Source organism: Leptopilina boulardi, unplaced genomic scaffold, assembly GCF_019393585.1.
Source record: "Leptopilina boulardi isolate dan_hultmark-lab unplaced genomic scaffold, ZJU_Lbou_2.1 LbouV2_316, whole genome shotgun sequence".
Classification (NCBI taxonomy): Eukaryota; Metazoa; Arthropoda; class Insecta; order Hymenoptera; family Figitidae; genus Leptopilina; species Leptopilina boulardi.
In genome coordinates, this window is record NW_026137881.1 from 4,066,603 (window position 1) to 4,088,037 (window position 21,435).

A 21,435-nucleotide genomic window follows, 5' to 3' on the forward strand; every position below is an offset into this window, starting at 1 on the left:
CTCCCTCCACCTCCTCAACCCACCGCCCATCGAAACTCTCATTTTCACCTCTCATGTAGTTTGTTTAGGCGCAACATCCACCTCCTATATATTAAAGCATATTTCTTGCTTACGCTATATTCTGAAGTATATATGATACATCATGGTCTTTCTGTTCAGTGTACATATATATATATATATATATATATATATATATATATATATATGAACAAACCGCGACTCTACAACAAAGAGGAACTTAACTAGACCAATATTATATACACAAACTTTTTTATGTGAAAAAAAATTTTAATAACAATAGAACAAGAGATGAGACAAATTTTACAATGCAGAAACATTTTTTTTTTTGAAATTAGTGTTTTAATTTTTTGTTAATTTTTATACGAAACTGTGTTTCCTAGCCAATATGTATTTTTTCAATCCGAACATGGCTTCAAGTACTGAATAGTACAGTATTATTTAATGCTCCTGGAAGTTCCGTTCCAGCAGCACTTATAAACAGCTACCAACCTAATTGGCAGATTATAATTTTGTCATTTAGACATAAGAGATCACACTCACAGCATGTGAGTCTGGTCCTTATAATTATTAAATAAATTAAATAAATTGCAGCCAGACTTGTAGATAGGAGTGTAGGAGGCACCTTATCCTCCAATTATAGGCCTTATAAAAATCGTTTAACTAAAACTGTCGCTAGTTCTCATACTAAATAGTTTGAATACCTCATGAAATCGACAAATTTTTGAGTTATGCAAGAGGAGGCATCACTTGTCAAAAGGATTCCGCAGGTGACGGTAGCAGTAAATTCTAAGCAAACCAGTAAGAAGAATGCGACGAGTGGATCTACAATTTTGATTCGAGTAGTAACAGGAACAACGTATTTTGACGTACTAAGCAAACTTTGGAGGGAAATGAATCCGGTCGTCAGCCACATGCAGATCGTGGGTGCAAGGTCAACAAGAAAGGGAGATCTCCTGATTAAAATCGGAGGAGACTCCAACAAGAAAGCATTCACCGCTGAGGTCACCAAAACGGTTGGAAGCATGAAGAAGGAGCTGAATGTGGATCAAGAGGTTACACTAGAGATCTGCGATTTGGATTGTCTTACCCAGAAAGAAGAGGTCCAACAGGCGTTGGCGGAAGTGCTCTAGAAGCCAGGAAGCAAGAAGGTGACGTCTGAAGAAATTTGGACGCATAAGGGATTGGTCTACGAGAAAAAGAGACCACCTGATCAAATTCGGAGGATACTCCAACAAGGAAGCATTCACCGCTGAGGTTACCTAAGGGATTGGAAGCATGAGGAAAGTACAGACTGAATCAAAAAGTTACACTGGAGATTCGCGACCTAGATTGCCTTACCCAGAAAGAAAAAGTTCAATAGGCGTTGGTGGAAGTACTCCAGAAGCCAGGAAGCAAAAAAATGAAGATCCTAAAACCCAATCGACAAGGAATGAAGTTCGCGGTTGTAGTCATCGACCCAGAGGAGGCGGACAGGCTGGAGAAATTTGGAAACATAAGGATTGGCTTTATGTGTTGTCCAATAAAAAGAAGGGTGATGATTGTTCAGTGCCACCGGAACCTGGTATACAACCACATAGGAAGAGTTTGTAACGCAGCGGAATAATCGACTCTTGCTTCAAGTGCGGTGAAGTTGATCATAAGTTTGCAAATTGCAGTAGAAACCCAATCTGATTCTTATGTAGAGAAAAGTATAGCGATAAGGAGAACAGCAGCCATGTCGCTGGTAGCGGAGGATGCGAAGTCTTCAGAACTGCCCTTGACAAGTCCAAAAAAAACTCTTGCACGAACGAAGAATAAATAGGACAGAAAGATCGTCAACGGCAAGGCTCGCGAAAAAGAGATCCCAGAGACTTTCACCTACGAAGTTTAAAGCTTGACGGCAGTTCCGCAGTGTGAGGATTAGTCAAAGAATACATTTTTAATATCGATTTTTTAAAAATACTTCACTAAAATAGCTTTAAAAAGTTTAAATATTTTATAGAAATGAAATTTCGTTCAGAAAAATGAGATTAAAATACAAAACACGAGTTTATATAGTTATTTGTTTTTATTATTAATTTCTTTTGGAAAAAAATTTTTAAAACATATAGTTTTAGCTTTAACATGAATTTTTAGAAAGATTTTAATACCAGTAATATTTACAACATTTTCTGTTGTATGAAAATTTGATAACCTTATTTTACTTTGACTTGAGATGATAAAGTATAAATTCATTTGTTTAGTAAAACAGTGAAAAAATATTAAAATTTCAAATATTTAATAAATCATTTCAAAATTTCGTCCTTAATGGTGCTATTCCATTAAAAAAATTTCGTTTTCAATGTGTCATTTTTTTTAAACTAAATAACGATATGTCATGTTTCTCAGTTCCATTTCGACGTGTCATCTTTTTGAAAACAATTCCGAGGTGTCATTTTTTTCCACTAACCCAGCGAAATAAAAAATAAATAGAATAATAAAGTAAATAAATAATAAAATAGTGCAATAAATTTAATAAAATAAATAATAAACTATACACAATGCAATTGCAATGCAATTGTAAATAAGAAAAATTCATCAATAATTCAATACTAATAAACAGCTCTTTCAGCGTGAATGAATGTTTTAAGAATAACGTTTATTCTTGAAATAATGAGTCTACGCATTGTATAAACGGAACAAAGATGAAAAGGTTATTGATATTCTTCCTATATACAAAGGTATATGTATGTTCCTTGTTACAGAGATGAAGCAAGAGTTACACGTGCATAAAAAATGTCAGCATTTCTCTCTTTTGTTACATGTCATGCAAACAATTGACATTTACTATTAAAAAAAATTTCTGATTAAGTATTATAATTCTAACAGAATTTAATTACGTTTTAATTTTATATATTAATTTTTCATCGCAATTATTCTCTAATTTAAAATATGCAACTTCTTTTACACCTATAGATAATTAAAGAAATACAAAAATTGTTTTTCTCCACAATTATTTAAATTATAATTCATATAAAATTGATGATAAAAAAATTTTAATTTATATTAAAATATTCGTAATTATAAATAGTGTAATTTGTTTTTTCAAATTTTTTTGTTACGATTTGTGAAATTTATAGTCGTACAAATGATGGGGAAATGAGACTCAATTTGTTTGCACATCACATATGTATAACGAAATACATCAGTGCTTGAAGCAGCTTGGTTCCTCATTATTCTTACTGGGGGGGTAATGAATTTTCGTTTTTGCCACTAGTGCCATTTCATTATTTATGATAATGCAAAATTAGTTGTATTTTGTAGCACCCAAAATAATTCTAATAAAAAGCATACGTTTCTATGATACATTTAGAAAACATTGAATTACATTTAATAAGCGTAATACTGTTTGCAATTCCTATAAATATTTTATTAGCGTGTCACACCTACTTGTGACGAATAGTTTAATTAACGGTATAATCAATAAAATTTATATTATATGTAAATTTTGTCTCGTAAATTTAACTACTCATATTCTCACTAAAACCTTATACCTCAATCGTCGGTAAAAAATTCAATATTACCGTGTAGATTACTTTACTAGATTATGTAGAGTGAGAATATTGAGAGAGGTTTCTTAAGGTCCCAGTTGGTTTCGCTGAGGATTTTCTATGTTTATTGATCTACTTTATTCGTAATAGTGAATAATACTGACGATAGTTTAATGTTCGACTTTCTAAAAATTACAAATAGATTGATTTAGAAATCATTAAAAATTGTGACTTTTGCTATTGTGACTTTTGCTACACTAGGATTGAGCACCTCGACTTAATCCTTGAGTACCCTTTTCAACTACCTTCCAGTCTGGCCTGTTAACAACGAGAAAACTTTGACAGGAGCGCCTATACAAATTTATCCCCTCAGTTGGTTTTTTTTTATTAACACGAGTTAATGCATTTGCGAACCAGACTGACGCAGGTCCGAGGAGTGCTTCGAGACCTGCAGTGGACAGTAATGATTTTTTTGGCAGGCAGAACACGTTTATATAATCCACACAACTTTTAATAGTCAGGGAAATTCGGCAGGGTCTAAAAATTATATTCCCGCTCTAACTGATACTGTCTCCCTACTTGACTAGAATCGATTAGAATTCATTAGTTTCCAAAACTATGTACCGGAATGAGGGGAAAAATCTCATATTATTGTACTTTTAATTTAATAATTAAATCAAGGTTATTTGAATTCAATATTTTTTAGTTCAATACTAAAGTACGGAATATTCGCTCTAACTAATAGTAAACCGAGTTGCTGCTTTAACTCACTCGTTGCAACGAGAATCCAGTGGGAATTAAAAAAGGGTTAACGCCGGATTGAAGAAGAAAAGACATGAGAAGACACCATTTGTAAAGGTGATTGCGAAGGTGACGAAAGCACCGAATGAAATTAGGAAGAAGAAGGCGACGAGTAGATCTACAATGGTGATTCGAGTAGCAACAGGAACAACGTATGCCAACGTACTGAGGAAACTTTGGAAGGAAATGATTCTGGAAGTCATCCACACGCAGTTCATGGGTGCAAGGTCTACAAGAAAGGGAGACCTCCTGATCAAAAGGAGAGGAGACTCCAACAAGGAGGCATTCACCACTGAGGTCATTAATGTGGTTGAAAGCATGGAGAAAGTGCTGACTGTGGATCAAAAGCTTACATTGGAGATCCGCGACCTGGATTGCCTTAGCCAGGAAGAAAAGGTCCAACAGGCGTTGGCGGAAGTGCTCCAGAAGCCAGGAAGCAGAAAGGTGACGTTTGGAAAAATCTGGACGCATAAGGATTGGCTTTATGTGTTGCCTAATAAAAAGAAGGGTGATAATCGTTCGGTGACACCGGGGTTTGGCGTACGGCCACATAGAAAGAGTTTGTTAAGCAGCGGACAGATCAACTGCGTTCTTCAAGTGCGATGAAGTGGATCATAAGTTTGCAAACTGCAGTAGAAGCCCAAGCTGCTTTTTATGTAGAGAAAAGTATGGTGATAAGGCGAACATCAGTCATGTCGCAGGCAGCGGAGGATGCCCTAGGACCCAACAAACGAGGAATGAAGCTCGCAGTTCTAGTCACCGTCCAAGAAGACGCTGACAGTTTGGGGAGCATAAAGATAGATTTTATGTCGCGTCCAATAAAGCTGATCACAAGTTGGCTGACTGTAAGAAAACCATCGAAATCAGTCATCGAAGAAGTAAAGAAGATTTTGCAGAAGTGTGAGGATTAGTCCAGCCAAAGGGTGTGGTTTTTAGTGAGTCGAACAGAGTAAGAACGATCATCTCTACATAATCACGAAGCAAAGGCTCCAGGTATATACCTTCAATACAAAAAATTATGCATATTTTCTACTTCCCTCGTAAAACAAAAAAAGAATACGCGGAAAATGTTACACCAATTTTTATGTGCCATTCGCAGCAATAGACATGTCGTCGTCATTTACCATTACTAAAACCCTCACGATGAAAACCACTTGCCTTTTGAAACGCATTCTCATTATTATCTACTCGCTCGTTGCGCATTAGATGCGGGCATTCAATATTTAGCATGTCGGGTTACCACGACGCTGCCACCTCATCGGAATCGCTTTAAACTCTGCATCGCGATGTATTTAACGAGAAAAGGCACCCTCAGGGCTCCTTTTAGTCGCCTCTTACGACATGCGGAAAGGAAAACAGATTACCTCCTCTTAGAACAGCTTCCAACGCGGCCGTTATGATGAAGTCAATAATTAATACCAATTTTAATAAATAATTAAATTTATTAACTATTTACTTAACAACTGTTTACTATTTGAACTCTAACTCTTCTTCATTTAAGATATATCAATTATTATAAACTCTAATCGTACATTTGTGATTAAATAATTAAAAGAAAAACGTTTATCATTATATAGAAAATCGTTCGTTAATGGTTAATTGTCCAAAAAAACGTTGATAATCGCTTGTCAGCAAAACCTCAGCTAATTGGATTTACGATATCTGTGAGAATTATTTGTCACGAAGCAGAGACTTTTATTGCTTGAGAGGAGAAGCGGGAATAAGATAGCGACGTGACTGCCGGTAGTTATAGGTCTCTCTCGTTCTGCCTCCCCAACTGGTGAAATGTACTTTCGCGATGGGAAATGCAGGTGCTGCTAAAGCAACGGAAACGTATTTATACGTGCAGAAGGAAATTACCAGCTAGTCAGAACATTTTAAATTGAAATTATTATATATTTTTTTGTTACTTGTATATTTTAGCATTTTTCGAACATGCCAATTGAAATTTTAATACCTTCAGTCTTTTTTTATTCCATAACAATTTTTTCCTCTTATATATTTATTAAAAATATAATATTATTGATAGAGTTCTTGACCAATAAGCATTAAGATATTTGATTTAAATTTTTTTTTGAATATTATACAAATAAAGACGGTGTAAAAAATTTTTTACGACTATATTGCTCTAAACTGTTGCAATGATAGAAACGAATAGATGGTTTACTACTTGCCCGCACAGATGTTGAACAGACACACTAGAAACTTTGTTATAAAAGCAGGATGTATTTACCCACGCTTTTCACTTCTGCTTGAAAAATAAGACGAACAGAGCCAAGAATGAAATTACCATTTAAAAACATAAGCTTCTACGTTTTGTGGAATATTCCTTTTCAAAAGAATCAATTATTTTATGAGCCTCACAATATCTAGTCTTTCTTATTATATTGTTCAGTATAAATCCATGAGGTTTTCGATTTTAAAAAAAGAAATATCAGAAGTTTCTCGCGAAGAATATAAGATCATGAAATAGTAAATAAAACAATTGATGAAATTCTAATGAATCTTTATTTTAGACTTTGTAAAATAATTTTTGAAGCAAGAAGATAAAATAAGATCGAAACTATTTTTTGTTTATGATTTCGATAATTATTTGTCAATTAATCTATTCTGGATATAATTATCTGCAATTGTCATGAATGTAGTTCTAACCAAAGAATTCAAATGACATCCAGAGTTTTCCATTAACTCTAAATTGTCTTTAAGTTTTTTGATGACATTTTTGATTTTATGACCCAAAAAAAGAACTCTTGTTCTGACCGTACAATTTTTATCATATTTTCTAAAAAAAATGAGTGATTAAATTTTTTTTCACATTTTCGCTACCTGTTTATAACATAATTATTTCAATATAAGAAAGTTTTAAGAAATTCCAATATAATCAAAACAGTAATTTAGCTAACGCTTCCATTAAAGCGACGCAGAATCTCTCTTGGTAAGTTATTACAGTTGACGGCAATGCCATTTACCTTTTTAAATCCTAATTACCATATCTTGCACGACTAGCTTTTATGAGTCTATTAACTATGTCGCTGTATATACATCCATCGTGAGAAAAAACGGTTACCAGTACTTTTTAACTTTTCATCGCATTTCTGAAAAGAACAACGCTTTAAGTTAGAAAAATATAAGAGTTTATTGGATGATGCATAAACTGCTCTAGTCAAAATTGATTTCACCATTCTTTATATGTATATGTTGATGAGTCTAAAAAATGTTAAATTTTACCGTGATGGATTAAAATACTGTGAAGATGGCTAACCGTTAATTCTTCTTATCCTCTCAGAATAAATTATTGCCAAGTATCCTGACTAGAGATATATAATTTATTTGAGCTTGAAAAATAAATTATAAAATTATATTAATTGAACTAACTACTATTGTGATTTACATTCTATAATCCTATCTTTTTCTCCAATAAACAATTTACTTTAAAACGAAACATGAAGAAACGTAAACTTACTTATGAATGTAGGCAGAGGGAAAAAAATTATCTCCTGAATTCAATAAACAAATCAAAAGCATGTGATTGTTAGGTCCTCAATGTTAATTTTGTCTGCAACTTTACTCTTTAAAATATTTAATGAATTCATGTAAATTTTTGTGCAGTTGTCTAAAATATGATTAGGAATGGCTTTTATGTGCGAAAATACAATTTAAGGTAATTTCAAAGTCATTAAACGTCAAGCCAAGGTCAATTCAAGGTCATTTCAATGATATTCAATATAAATCAAAGTCATTTCAGATCATTCAATTTCAATTCAAGGTTAATTTAAGATCAAGTCAAGGTCACCTTAAGGTTATTTAATATCATTCAAGATCAAGTTAAGGTCATTCAAAGTCAATTTGGAATCACTTAATGTCAAAATCAAGGTAAATTCAAGGTTATTTCCGTTTTTCAAGGTTAGACTAAAGTTAATTCAAGGTCATTTCAAGAATATTTACAAAAAGTCTAGGTCATACAAGGTCATTTAAAGTAATTTTAAGGTCAATGCTAGGACATTCATGATGAAGTCAAGTTGATTTTAAAGTCTTTCAAGGTCAGGACAAGGTTAACTCAAGATCATTTCAAGAATATTCAAGATAATTCAAGGTCATTTAATGTCAATTCAGGGTAACCTAAGGTCATTCAAAGTTAATTCAACGTTAATTCAAGATCAAGTAAAGGTCATTCAAGATCACTTCAAGATGAATGCAAGGATATTTTAGATCAAGTCAAGGTCATTTCTAGGTGAATTCAAGGATATTAAAGATGAAGTCAAGGTCATTTTAAAATCAAGATTTTAATTTTAAGATTCAAGGTTAATTTAAGATCAAGTAAAGGTCATTCAAGGAGAATGCAAGGACATTGAAGATTAAGTCAAAGTCATTTCAAGATCATTCAACGTCAACTCAAGGTTATTTAAGTTTATTCAAGATCAAGTTAAGGTCATTTAAAGACATTTTAAAGATATTAAGGTCAATTTAAGGTCATTTAATGTTAAGTCAAGGTAAATTCAAGGTCATTTCATGTATTTAAACACGTAAGTGGAAAAAAGTTGTGCATCAGACTATATTTGGAGATCGTTTTTTCTCTCACTGGTTTTGTACGCAGTCCCAGGTGAAAAAGTTCCCGATAGTGACTACCGGTAGTCACTACCGGTAGTCATTACCGTTCCCGCTACCGGAATATTCACTACCGGTAGTCACGACCGGTAATTTTTCCTAGATTACCGATAGCCACTACCAGTAGGCACTACCGGTAATTTTTCCGGGACTACCGGTAGTCACTACCGGTAATTCTTCCGGTACTACCGGTAGTTACTACCAGTAATTTTTCCGGTACTACCGGTAATTCTTCCGGTACTACCGGTAGTTACCGGTAGTCCCGAAAAAATTACCGGTAGTGACTACCGGGAACTTTTCCACCTGGGGTAGTACAACACGTTATTACAGTTAGTGCCAGAAGTATTAAGTTTTGTTAATTACACAAGGCATGTGAAGTTGTAAACTGACATATGAGTGAGCTTTTGAAACTATCTGTACCGAGAGAGAAAGCGATCTCCAAATGTAGTTTGTCTCTGTGGACCATGAAAACACATATTGCAGTACATGTTCCACTAGTATATGCATTTCATTGGTATTGACCAACGTCAAAGTTATCTGTTAGCAAATCCCTACATTTATTTATTAGCGTTGCTTTATCATTCAATTGGGCGGGAAAATTGAAATATTCTTTAATTCAATTAAATATTCAAAAATGAGTCAAGAATCACTAAAAAATCACTCAGAAATCAAAATAGGTCAATTTTAGGAAATACTGCATATCTCACTAGAAAGTGAATATAGTGATTTTAAATCAGAACTATCGAGATATTGAGATTGGAATGAGATATAAATGATAAATGTATTTTAAAATATGTGTGTCAATCGAAAGACAGAAAAATGGCGTATTTTTATCAAGATTGGAAGGAATATCATTGTCTTTTGAGTATATACGTTTATGTACGATATAAAAAAAAAAAGCTGGGTTTTTCTCGTTTATATAGCGCCAAACCGGAAATAGACACCAGGCATAAAATACACTTCTAAGATATTTTCAAAGTCCTCGAAAACTCTTTGTTGAGTGTTCTCTATCCAAGGAATATAAAGAGCACTCGTGAGTGTTCTAATGCTAGGTACGTGTGTCCTTATTTTCGTTAACATTCAGTAGAATTCTTGTTCGTTTTCAAGCGCTATATACGATGCAACCAAACGGAAGTAATGAATTCATGAATGGCTTGAATTTATCGCCTTGTATATATGGTGAAATAACATTGCATATGCAGAGACGAGCTTAAAAATAAAATGTTTTACATTTATCAATTAATAGATTTTAAAATTTATCTGTTGTCATAAAATAAAATGCTTCAAAAACAATTTCAGATTATTTAAAAAAAAAAAAAAAAAGAAATTAATTTACGTTTATATTTTGTAGAAAAAAAAGTATTTACACGATGAAAAAAAAAATTATATTTTAATTTTTTTGGAAAAAATTAAATTTCTTGAAATCATTAAATGTGATATCAATTCGCTATAGATTTAATCAAAGAGGGGTTTTTTTTTAAAAAGAAATTGTATGAGAGGGATGTCTCGATGGTGTGGTAAGAGAAGAGCCTGCCAACGGGGCGTGTTGTTACAGACGAGCGAACATTTCTCTCCCCAGAGGTCGGAAGTCAGAGGTCTGGCGTGAAAACTTTCTCACTAAATAAAAACTCAAAATTCAGTGCCGTTAAGTTTAGCATGTTAGCTGTTTACAGAAATTCCAATGTTGCAAAATTTCAATTCGTTTCATGCACTCTCCTTTTGAAAACTTATATACTCGCATATGAAAATTAATATCTCGTGTATAAAATCAACGTCACATGAAAAAATTTAATCTATTTCAAAATCCATTGAGTATGTGATTTTGATTTATATTGATATATAGATAGCTTCGATATACAAAAACTGGACGCATCTCAGTATTGCGATTTTTTTTTTTTTTATATTACCTATTAATTTTTTTACTACGTTACTGTAAAAAAAACATGATTTACTATTATGTTCAAAAACCCACTTTTTTTACAGCAAAGTAAATAAAATTCAAAATCGTTGAGACAACCCACTTGGAAAGATTCCCCGGAAAGTGCCCTCTAGAGGTTCTATCAGAATTCCGCCGGAATTCCATCGGAGTTCCAAAGAATTTCCGATGAGTTTCCGACGGAATTCCAATGGAATTAGGACTCTAAAAATTTTGGAATTACGTTGGAAGTTCCGGCGGAATTCTAATAGAACCTCCAGCTGGCACTTTCCGGGGAATCTTTCCAAATGGGAATTATAATTTTTGAAAATCAAAATTAATTTTGTTTTTACTGTATATACGATAGTTAAAAAAAAATTGATATGGATGGCATACATTTTTTTTTTCAATTTCGTCAAAAAAATCGTTTGATTATGATAATGATATACCGCAAGAAGATGAAAACAGACTTCATTTTATCTTCGTATTTCATCTGTTTTATCATTCATCTTTCGAATGCAGAGTTATATTATCATACATAGAATATCGACGTGCGGTTACAGTAAGAGGTCAATAGCAAAACGATATAGATATATAGTCAACAGAAACATGTAGATAAGACACAAGAAAGTTGAAAAAAAAAGATAGATATGTATATATATATAAAAACAGGTGGATGGATTGAGTTGAGAGAACCAGGTTTACAGCATCTTCAGGGGCTATATACTGCGGTTCAGTTCTCTTGATTCCTCATGGATATATTTTCTTCAAGATTGATGCAGAAGCCATTTGAGAAAATATGTCTTCATTCTATACTTTCTTCAATTTTCAATTCTTTTTTTTTTTCTTAAAATAGTTTTTCCCCTGAAAAGTCAATTTTCAAATTTTTTTTCTGCCGAATAAGATTTCTTAGAAGCATGATGATTTGATGATTTGATTATGGATTAAATGTCAACTTTTGATATTTCTGTTTAATTAAATAAATTTAATTACAACGAGTTCTAATTTTTTTTCCAAATCGAATATCTTTTTTTTTGAAATTATATTGTCATTTAATTTTTCATTGACTTTTATTTGATACGATAGAGTTTTATCTGAAAATTCAATTGCCTGCACTGAGTGATATTACACGGTGCAATTGATTTAGAAATGAAAAAAAAAAACTATATAATATCACTGGTTCCTCTCGATTGGTTGCTTCGATGACAATCGATATTTTGCAGATCACTTACACGAATTTAAGAGATGTTCCTTTTCCTCTCTTAGCCAATAAGCTTCAACCACCGGAAGTGAGCTGCTGAAATTGAGATGCCTTATCTTTCGGATGAGAAGACAGGTATTCCGTTTGAAATCCATCTGATGTGGTAGAAGTTCATAAAAGCATTTTTTTTTTTTTTATTTAAGAAAAAAAAACAGTTGAGCAAAAAGAGAGTCAAGTTAAGTACAAAAGAATGATGATGTTAATTTTTAAAGCGAATTCATATTTGAATAGTTTTTCACACACAATTAATTTTTTTATTCGAACAGACGTTGCAGAAAAAAAATTTAACTATGTAACGATCTCAATTTAGAAATAACAAATTCCGTAAATACTATAACCAGCGAAACTCAATTATTTAACAAAATGAGAATAATTTTTAATAGAGGTAGAAGGTATTTAAAGAAGTAGAAATAAAGAATAAAATTTTTAATAGTAATTTAAAGAACAACCTTAATAAAAATTATCTAATGTTATTATTCAATACGATGAAGACAAACATGAAAACACCTAGATTAAAATTCAATGCTAATTAACCTAATCAACATTGTTAGAGGTGTGAACAATCTGTAAATTAATTAATTTAATTGTTAATTATGTTATTGCAAAATCAACATAGGGTATTTGTTGATGTATTGATTATTGAACAAGTTTCTTTTGCCTATGATCTATTTATTTTTAAATTTCATTAAAATTTTAAAATCGTTTGCTCAAATTATACTATCTAAAGACCTTTTCAATCATCTGAATCAGTACTTATATATTAAATATATAGTTTATAAATAAAATTCTATCCTAGACCTGAGTACGCACGAAATGTGTCCCACATTGATTTCATTGGATTTCCAACAAGTTTCCGTCTTCAGATCACGTTCGTTGTACTACATACGAGTCTTCGGTGGTTGCAAGTCTTACTAAACTGCTGTTAACTACTGGTTTAATTCTACTTCGTCACATTGTCGATAAATTGTTAATTTAAATGATGTAATTTGTGATCTTAACCAGAAAATATATATTCATTAGCGACCTTGTGATAGTTAATTATCACGATAAGATTTAGGTAAAGTTTTTTTTTTTTTTTGATGATTTAACACTAATAATGATTTTTTTTCAGCATTCTTTACGAGTATTAATTCAATTGATATCAACGAATCAATAAAATTCTAAATGATCCTAGTCTTGTAAATTTGACATATTAAGAAATTACAAAAAGTCAAAAAAAAAATTAATAGATTACACAATCCTAACGATACGAAATCATTAGTAATTCTTTAAAAACTTAGGGAATCTATTAGTTTCATTCAATGCTGTTGGTTTTAATATTTTTCATATTAAATTAAATTAATTTATGTGTTCCGATTTTACTGAGTTACAATATATACAATTCGCATAATATTATAAACATCCTAAAATATATATCCATACAATATACAAAATGATGAAAAATTCATTCAAAGAAAGATTTTATTTTCGTGACAAAGTCAGCAACCTACGATACAAAATTGTTTCTTGTACTCCCAAGGGTATATGCTGCACTATGTTCTGATCTTCTTGTTTTTTTTCATCCTCCTCACTTCACCAGGAAACACCTCAACCATTTTACTTTTCTTTTTATTTCAACACCGTTTTCATCTTGGCAAGCGAGTCTAAGGCGTCAGCCTTATTCTGACTGACTGACCTGGAACTGACCCCGAGAGTTTCCCTTAGATTTCTTGTCTATATATATATATATAAGTTTCTGCAGCAATCACCTTTGGATTCACTTCCCTCCACATATCAGAGATAATATCAGAATAGTAGAGTTTATCTATAAATCTTCGAGTAAAAGATTACCGATTTTAAATCATCAAAAAAAAAAAAAAAAAAAAAAAAAAAAAAAAAAAAAAAAAAAAAAAAAAAAAACACATTATTTTCACTAGTAGAAAATTTTCCCTAAATTGTTAATAAAAATTTACGAATTTTTCGACACTTGCCAAAATAGTAGTAATTGTTTTCAAAATTTTTTTAGCCACATGGAAAACTTGTAGGTTTTAAATAACAAAATTTTTTGACAATGGTTTAAAGATCAGTAAATTTTTAAGGGGGAAGCTACGTTAGAGGGTTCAAAAAATCGGTTTTTTTTTCATAATAAGTTAGTTTATGTATTCAAAAATATGCTGAAAAATTTTTCAGAGCAAAATTCGATGTCCTCTCTGTAGTGCTACAAGTAATGAACAAAGTTTGCTCTGAGTAGCGAAGCAGGTAGGTAGCGGTGTCTCTGAGGAAGTCCCTTTGTGATTTTGTGATTAACTGATGAAGAAGAGGAACGACTGATGTACGGTGCTGGAATAGCAGATTGAAATATAAGTACTTTATATAGTTTTCTTATCATAAATTTCACTTTTTCGACATTAAAAATTAATTAAAATTAATACCTAATCAAAAATTTACTACTGGCGCAGTACTGGCGCAGTACTGGCACGCAGTATTGGCGCCAGAGTTGGCGTAACTTTGGGATGATAACATTTTACCAGTATTGGCTACCAGAGTTGGCACCAGTACTGATTACCACTACTGGTTAAGTACTGGCCGAGTACTGGCAGTTTTGTAATTTATTGTATACGAAAAGAAAGTTTTAACTGTAACAGAGATAAGTTTCACTGCAATAGTGAAATCTCTGCTCCAGGTAATATTTTTTTGGTACCTATACTTAGGAAAAAGTGTCTGAAATTTTGAGTAACACAACACAAATTAAATATTAATTAAATTAGTCAACTAACTAATTAATATTTTATTATATAAAATCGAAAACACCAAGAATTTTTATTCTTTATCATACTATATATATTGCAAATTATTATTTTGAAAAATCAAAAAATAAATATTAAAATATGTTTATTATAAAACAAAAGTTTTGAGAAAAAAAAGTATACATAATGTTTTGTAGGTTTATAAACTTTCTGGTAAAAATATTTAATTTTAAGTTTTTTTCAAAAGTTTAATATCTATTTTTATTCACATATATATAGGGGAATAGTGTCAGGGTTGGACATAGTTCTGGTTTTTTGTTTATAAATATTTTGTTTAGATAAATTCAGTCAATATGTGTGGAAAGATCTACAAAAGAGGAACACTTTTGCTGTGAAACGTAAATTGATTGGTCCAAAATGAAAAAAGTTAGAAACATTTAAAAAAAAAACCTAGTCAGAGTTAGACTTTTCAGTTAGGGTTGGACACTTTTTGAAAATCGAAACGCTTTATTGGTAAAAACGTAAAATAACATTTGTAATGTTTTTTATTCTTATTTTTTCATGTTTATCTTTACTTATTGTTTAAAAATTGTAAAGCTTCATAGGTTTAAAAAAGGAATGAACTAAAATTACAAAAAATAACGCTTTATTGTTCCAAATAACTCAATGAAATGATAAACAAACTTTATACAATTTAAGTATTATTTTTCTAATATCTTTGGCACAATTTTGCACTGAAATATCAATAAAATAAAATTTATTTATAAATTGTGTCAAATTCATAATTAATATGGGTGTCCAACTCTAACTAGAAGCATCATTTTCGAATTGTGCTAACCATAACCAGACATGTGTCGAGATTCGATTTTTCACTTTTTTTCTTCTTAAATTATGTACCCTACAATACAATCAATAAGCTTACCTTGCCGAATTCTTGCTTTTTTTACACATTTTTTAGGTTTATTAACAAGTCAAACAAAACTTTTTTTGTCTCTTCGATTGCACCGAAGTCACAGGAGACGCTACTTTTGATTCTCCAAAAATGTAATGCCACAAAAAGTTAGGTTACACTACTTGAAGATTCGTCACGTACGCACACAGGTGGCGCCAGTGCTCTTATTTAAAAAAAGCCAAATGTCCAAACCTGACACTATTCCCCTATGCATTAAAATGAATTTTTGAAAAACTTTTTTAAGAAAATAAAAGTCGTTCTTTGATTTTTAACAAGTGTTGTCAACAAAAATTTTAAAAAATTTTTATTTTTAACGTTTAAAAATTTTTTTTTGGTTTATTGAATATCTGAAAACAATAAGAAAATCTTGCAAAATGTTTTGGAATTGGTCTCAGGAAACTCTTTATTTAAATAATTTAACCCACAGAAAAGTAAAATAAAATACTTTTTAATTTTGAAAAATAAAATCAAGGTGAAAAAATTTTTATAAACAAAATATTTAAACAAAAAAAATTCATCAGGTTCACTCTAGAACTTTTTGTAAACAAGTATTAATCAAAAAGAAAATCTATTTGAGACAGTACTGGCTCAATATCGGCTCAGTACTGGTTTTCCAGTACTGGGAGGGTGATACTGCAACAGTACTGATACAATGAAAATACCAGTACTGGTTCAGTACAGACTGTACAGTCTCGGCAGACAATACTGAACCAGTACTGCGCCAGTAGTCAACTCTGGTATAATACTGAAATTTTTGGTTGGGTTAATAATATTAAATTAATTAAAAATTAATAATAAAATATGTATAAAATGTAGATAATCTTCATTTTTTTCTTTCAGATCAAATTTGTGGATTTAACACTGTTCAGAAATCATAAACTCAGACCGCGCAGCTCTAGGATCAATAGCTGATAACTAGAAATATTTTTAATAAAAATGCTTAAAAAAAATTATGAGAAACAGCTAAATGTATGTACAACATACTTTCATTCTTGTCATTTCATTTGAATAATTTTACCCGTTTCAAAAAAAAAAATTTACTGAAATACGGCTAAAAATCAGCCTCCTAATGTTGTTTATATAATATTGATAAAAAGTTTTTTAATAATTTTGACGAGAAAAATAATTTTAATTATTTATTTAAAATTTCAAAAGAAATGTTAAAAATTACGTATTTATTAATAATAACATTAAATAACTAAAATGTTTAAAAAGTTACAGTTAACTAATTTTTTTTTTAAATTATCATGAAATTAGATTAAAGTTCTATTTTAACACAAGACGAAAGTGTAAAGTTAAAAAAAAAAAAAAAGCTTTTCACGTCGATAAATCTAGGACACTGATAAATGCAATGTACGTCACTCTAGTCAGGAAAAAATAAACCAATCCCTGAAACAGCATTGAAGGATTCACTGGACCGAAACACAGTCGCGAACTTCTCTTTAAACAAGTTTTAGATTGGAGGGAAATTTTATAGTGCAAAAACTAATAAAATTGTTATTATTCTTTGTATATATATGCTTTTTATTATACATTTATATGAAATAAAAGTTAAATTGCGAAACAATTCGTTAGTTTAAACTGTTGTGATTTAAAAAAAGAATTTATTTTTAAAAACAGGTAAAATTTTTTTTTTAATATTGTTTTTGAAAATTTTAATAATAAAAATAGAAATAAGATTTGGAAAACTTTTTTTTTTAAATACTTTAATCAATATCAAAGTTGATCTATAAATAAATAATAATTGAATCAAGGTAACATTTGTCAAATTCAGTCAATCATTTACAGAGTCCCAGGACATTATTGTCTCTTGGGTATAATAGTTTGCTTTACCTGTCAAGGTTTATCGATATTGGCATGTTAGTATTGTTGATTAATGATCTCACACATGGTAGAAATTTGTAAGCATGTATATATATATATTTTTTTTTAAACTTAATACTTTATTTTAAAATAACAATCAAAATGACGATATATATTTTTAAAATTACATTTATTCCCCAAATCCCGCACGGATATTATATTTGATAAAATTTTCCATACTCGCAATATCGAAAAAGTGATAAACTATAGATTTGCAATTTATCATATTTATATATTAAATTGACTTTGATATTTTGATTTTTCGAATTTCCAAAAAAAAAAAAAAAATAGAATTTATCTTTAAAATTTATTTAGTATTAAAAATATGTAGTGGAAGTAGTTTTCGACAATAGGCGTGTCTTTGTTGGTTCTAAGAGATGGCTTCATCGTGTTCCAAGTTGTATTTATAATGGAAGTGTTTTCGACAATTCGAATAATAAAGAATGTTTCGTATTTTTCGCGCGACAATAAAGAAAGTACTCTTAAAAAAAATGTTATCAACAGAAAATGTTGGAATAAACAAAATTGAGTTGTTTTTTTCCAATTTTTACTTATTTTTAATCCGAAAAATTACTTTTTTTCACTTAAATGAGAACATTTACAAAGTCTTAAATAGCATGGGTGTGAAACACCCAGAGTACCCCTTGGGGATTAAAAATTAATTTCAAAAAATCGTAATTGTTACCAAAAATTGAGAGCAGATGTTCGACCTTTTTGTTAATTAATTAGTAAAACAAAAACAAAATTTAATCATTTAAAACAACAATTACTACTGTCAATTAGAGTATGTTTATGTATTGAATTAACAAAAATTTATTAAAGCTAATAAATCTTGAAATTCACTGGGATTTTAAATGAATAACAATTGTTATTTCATTTCTCGAAAAATCTCATTTACCTTACTAAAATATATACATATATATATATATATAGAGAGAGAGAGAGAGAGAGAGAGAGAGAGAGAGAGAGAGAGAGAGAGAGAGAGAGAGAGCCGTTGAGAAGAAATAAATTACATAAAACACAATGCAAATAAATCGTCATTGTAACATGAAATTTGTGTTTCAATTAAAAGCATGTTACAAATGTAAATTGAAAAGCGTCGAGGAGAAGACATTTCCACACGCTCGATGATATACCAAAACCAACACTAAATAAAACTCAACTGACAAACAAGAAAGAGACTCGATAATGCAATTTCGAGTGGATTAATTAAGTTTTGCCAGTCTGTAAATCTTCTCCTAATTTAAAAGGTCGCTTGCCAGTATACATTGATAAATTGAAATCGAACACCTACATATAAATGTGAAATAAACCCCGGGGTAGTAGCACATTTTTCTCTTTTATTATTATTTTTTTTTTATTTTACTGAAACATATAATAAAATTGTAAATATTTAATGACAAGCGAATTTATCAGTACAGTAACTATAAATTATAAGCTTATTTATATGGGGGCATTGGTAAAACATTGCATGTTTTCGAAAGGTTAATCGTAACTTGGCAAAAGTACTTTTAGTTGTTTCATTTTATTAGCTCGTTTTATGGACCAATAAACAAATAACACATGACCGATTACAAAGTCTCAAATTTTTTATGTATATAAATTGTAAATTGAACAACTCGTTAATAGCATTAGTAATAAATATTAATCAAACGAATTGAAATTTTCAAATTATTGGATATTTTGTAAAAGATCAAATCATTAAACGTTGCCCATTTTTCCATTTCAGTGTGGATTACACAATTTTAACGTCACCGTGACTTATTTAAAAATAAATAAAAATATTTTTGTAAATAAATGATTGTTCATAAATAAACAAGTATTTGTAAATAAGAAAATAGTTGTTAATAAACAAATATTTATAAATCAATTAATGTTTATAAAATACATTTACCAATGTAATAGTTAATTTTGTCAAAATATGATCTTTGAGAGAGATAGAATCCTGAAGCAACTAGTCTTGAAAAATAAGGAAGTCAGCATTCCACTGCAACAAGGATTGTAAAGGTTACTAACATTTTTCCGTATTCCACATTCTGGATCCCACTTTCAAAATTCCGTATTCCACATTCACAATCACACTTTTAAAATTCCGTATTCTAGATTCTACATTCCGTATTCTGGATCCCACATTCCTGATTCCAATTTTCACATGCCGGATTCTACATTCTGAATCTCATATTCCGGATTATAATTTCCAGATTTCACTTGTTACATTCCGGATTCCACTTTCAAAATTCCGGATTCCACATCTCACATGCTGCAAGTGGAATCCGGAATATGGAAAATGGAATCCGCAATGTAGAAAGTGGAATACGGAATATGAAATATTGGATCCAGAATACAACATTTCAAAAGTGGAATGTGGAATACAGAATGTGAAAAGTGGGATCCGGAATGTGGAAATTGGAATATGGAATCTGGAATGTGAAAAGTGAGATCCGAAATGTGAAATCTGAAATATGAAATTTTGAAAGTAGGATCCTGAATAAAGAATTTGAAAAATGGAATACGGAATGTAGAATCTGGAATATGAAATGTGAGATCCAGAAAAAGTTACGTAATTGACTTTAAAGAACGACTGGTACCATATGTCGTTTATGAGTACACAGGAAAGTTGACGAGTCCAGGTGATAACCACAGGTATGGAATTCAATTGACCGTGCCGAAAACCCAAACAATATAATTCTTTCAGAAAAATAAAGAGAAGATGTATTCCAAATATTGTGGCGAAGTTAAATCCTTGAATACTTGGATGTGTTCTTCTTGACGTATAAAATTTTAAACACTTGACACAAAAATTCTTCTAAATTAAACTTGAGTATAAAATTGGGTAGAGTAACAGGCGTCAATTACGTAGCTTTTTCCGGATCCCACATTTTGTATCCCACTTTCAAAATTCCGTATTTCATACTCCACATTCCGGTTTCCACTTTCAAAATACCGTATTCCGGATTCCACTTTTCACATTCCGGAATCCATATTCAACTTTTCAAATTTCGGATTCCACATTCTGGATCCCATATTCCGGATTCTGCTTTCCACATTTCGTATTAGAAATTTCTAATTCCATTTGCAAAATTCCGGATTCCACATCCTACACTCTGAAACTGGAATCCAGAACGTTGAAAATAAAATACGGAATGTGGAATATAGGATCCGAAATTTTGAAGGTGGAATGTGAAAAGTAGGATCCGGAATGTGGAATATGGAAAGTGGAATCCGGAATGTGAAATTGAGAATCCGGAATATGGAATCCGAAAAAAAGTTACGTAATTGACTCCTAGTACTTCTAAAAAATTTCGTATATGAAGATTACGTGCTGGAACCAAAATCTGAACTGAACTCTCCTGGCAAATGTGCTTCTTTTATTCAGGATTTTCACAAAGAGGGTAGACAAAATTCTCAGGAGCGAGGTTACTTCTTCCACCTCTTTAATAAAAAAATTAATCACCTAATCGTTATAAATTAGGGTGACTTCCCTTTTGAAGTGACAATGATATACTTTTAGAAATACTGAACTCAGAAAGTCAGGCTACTATCGCGACTGTGTTATTGATTTTATTAAATTAAGGGTTAGATTAAAGAAAATATAAGTTCATAGAGTAGGAAACATTTAAATATTGAAAAAAAATATTTAAATTAGAACATAACACAATCAATAAAAAAATAATTATTTTAAATCACATCTAGAAAATTGAAAATGTCTCCAGTGATCAAAATTGAATAAAGAATGAAATTTCAAGAAAAATGTTAGTGTCTAGGTGAAAATTAAAAAATCT

General features: G+C 30.8%; 1 protein-coding gene across 2 annotated transcripts in view; it reads left to right on the forward strand.

Annotated features, from left to right (window-relative positions):
* LOC127283920 (neurotrimin-like) overlaps positions 1 to 21,435 on the forward strand; it is a 164,332-nt gene that overhangs the window by 42,745 nt on the left and 100,152 nt on the right. The window lies entirely within an intron of this gene.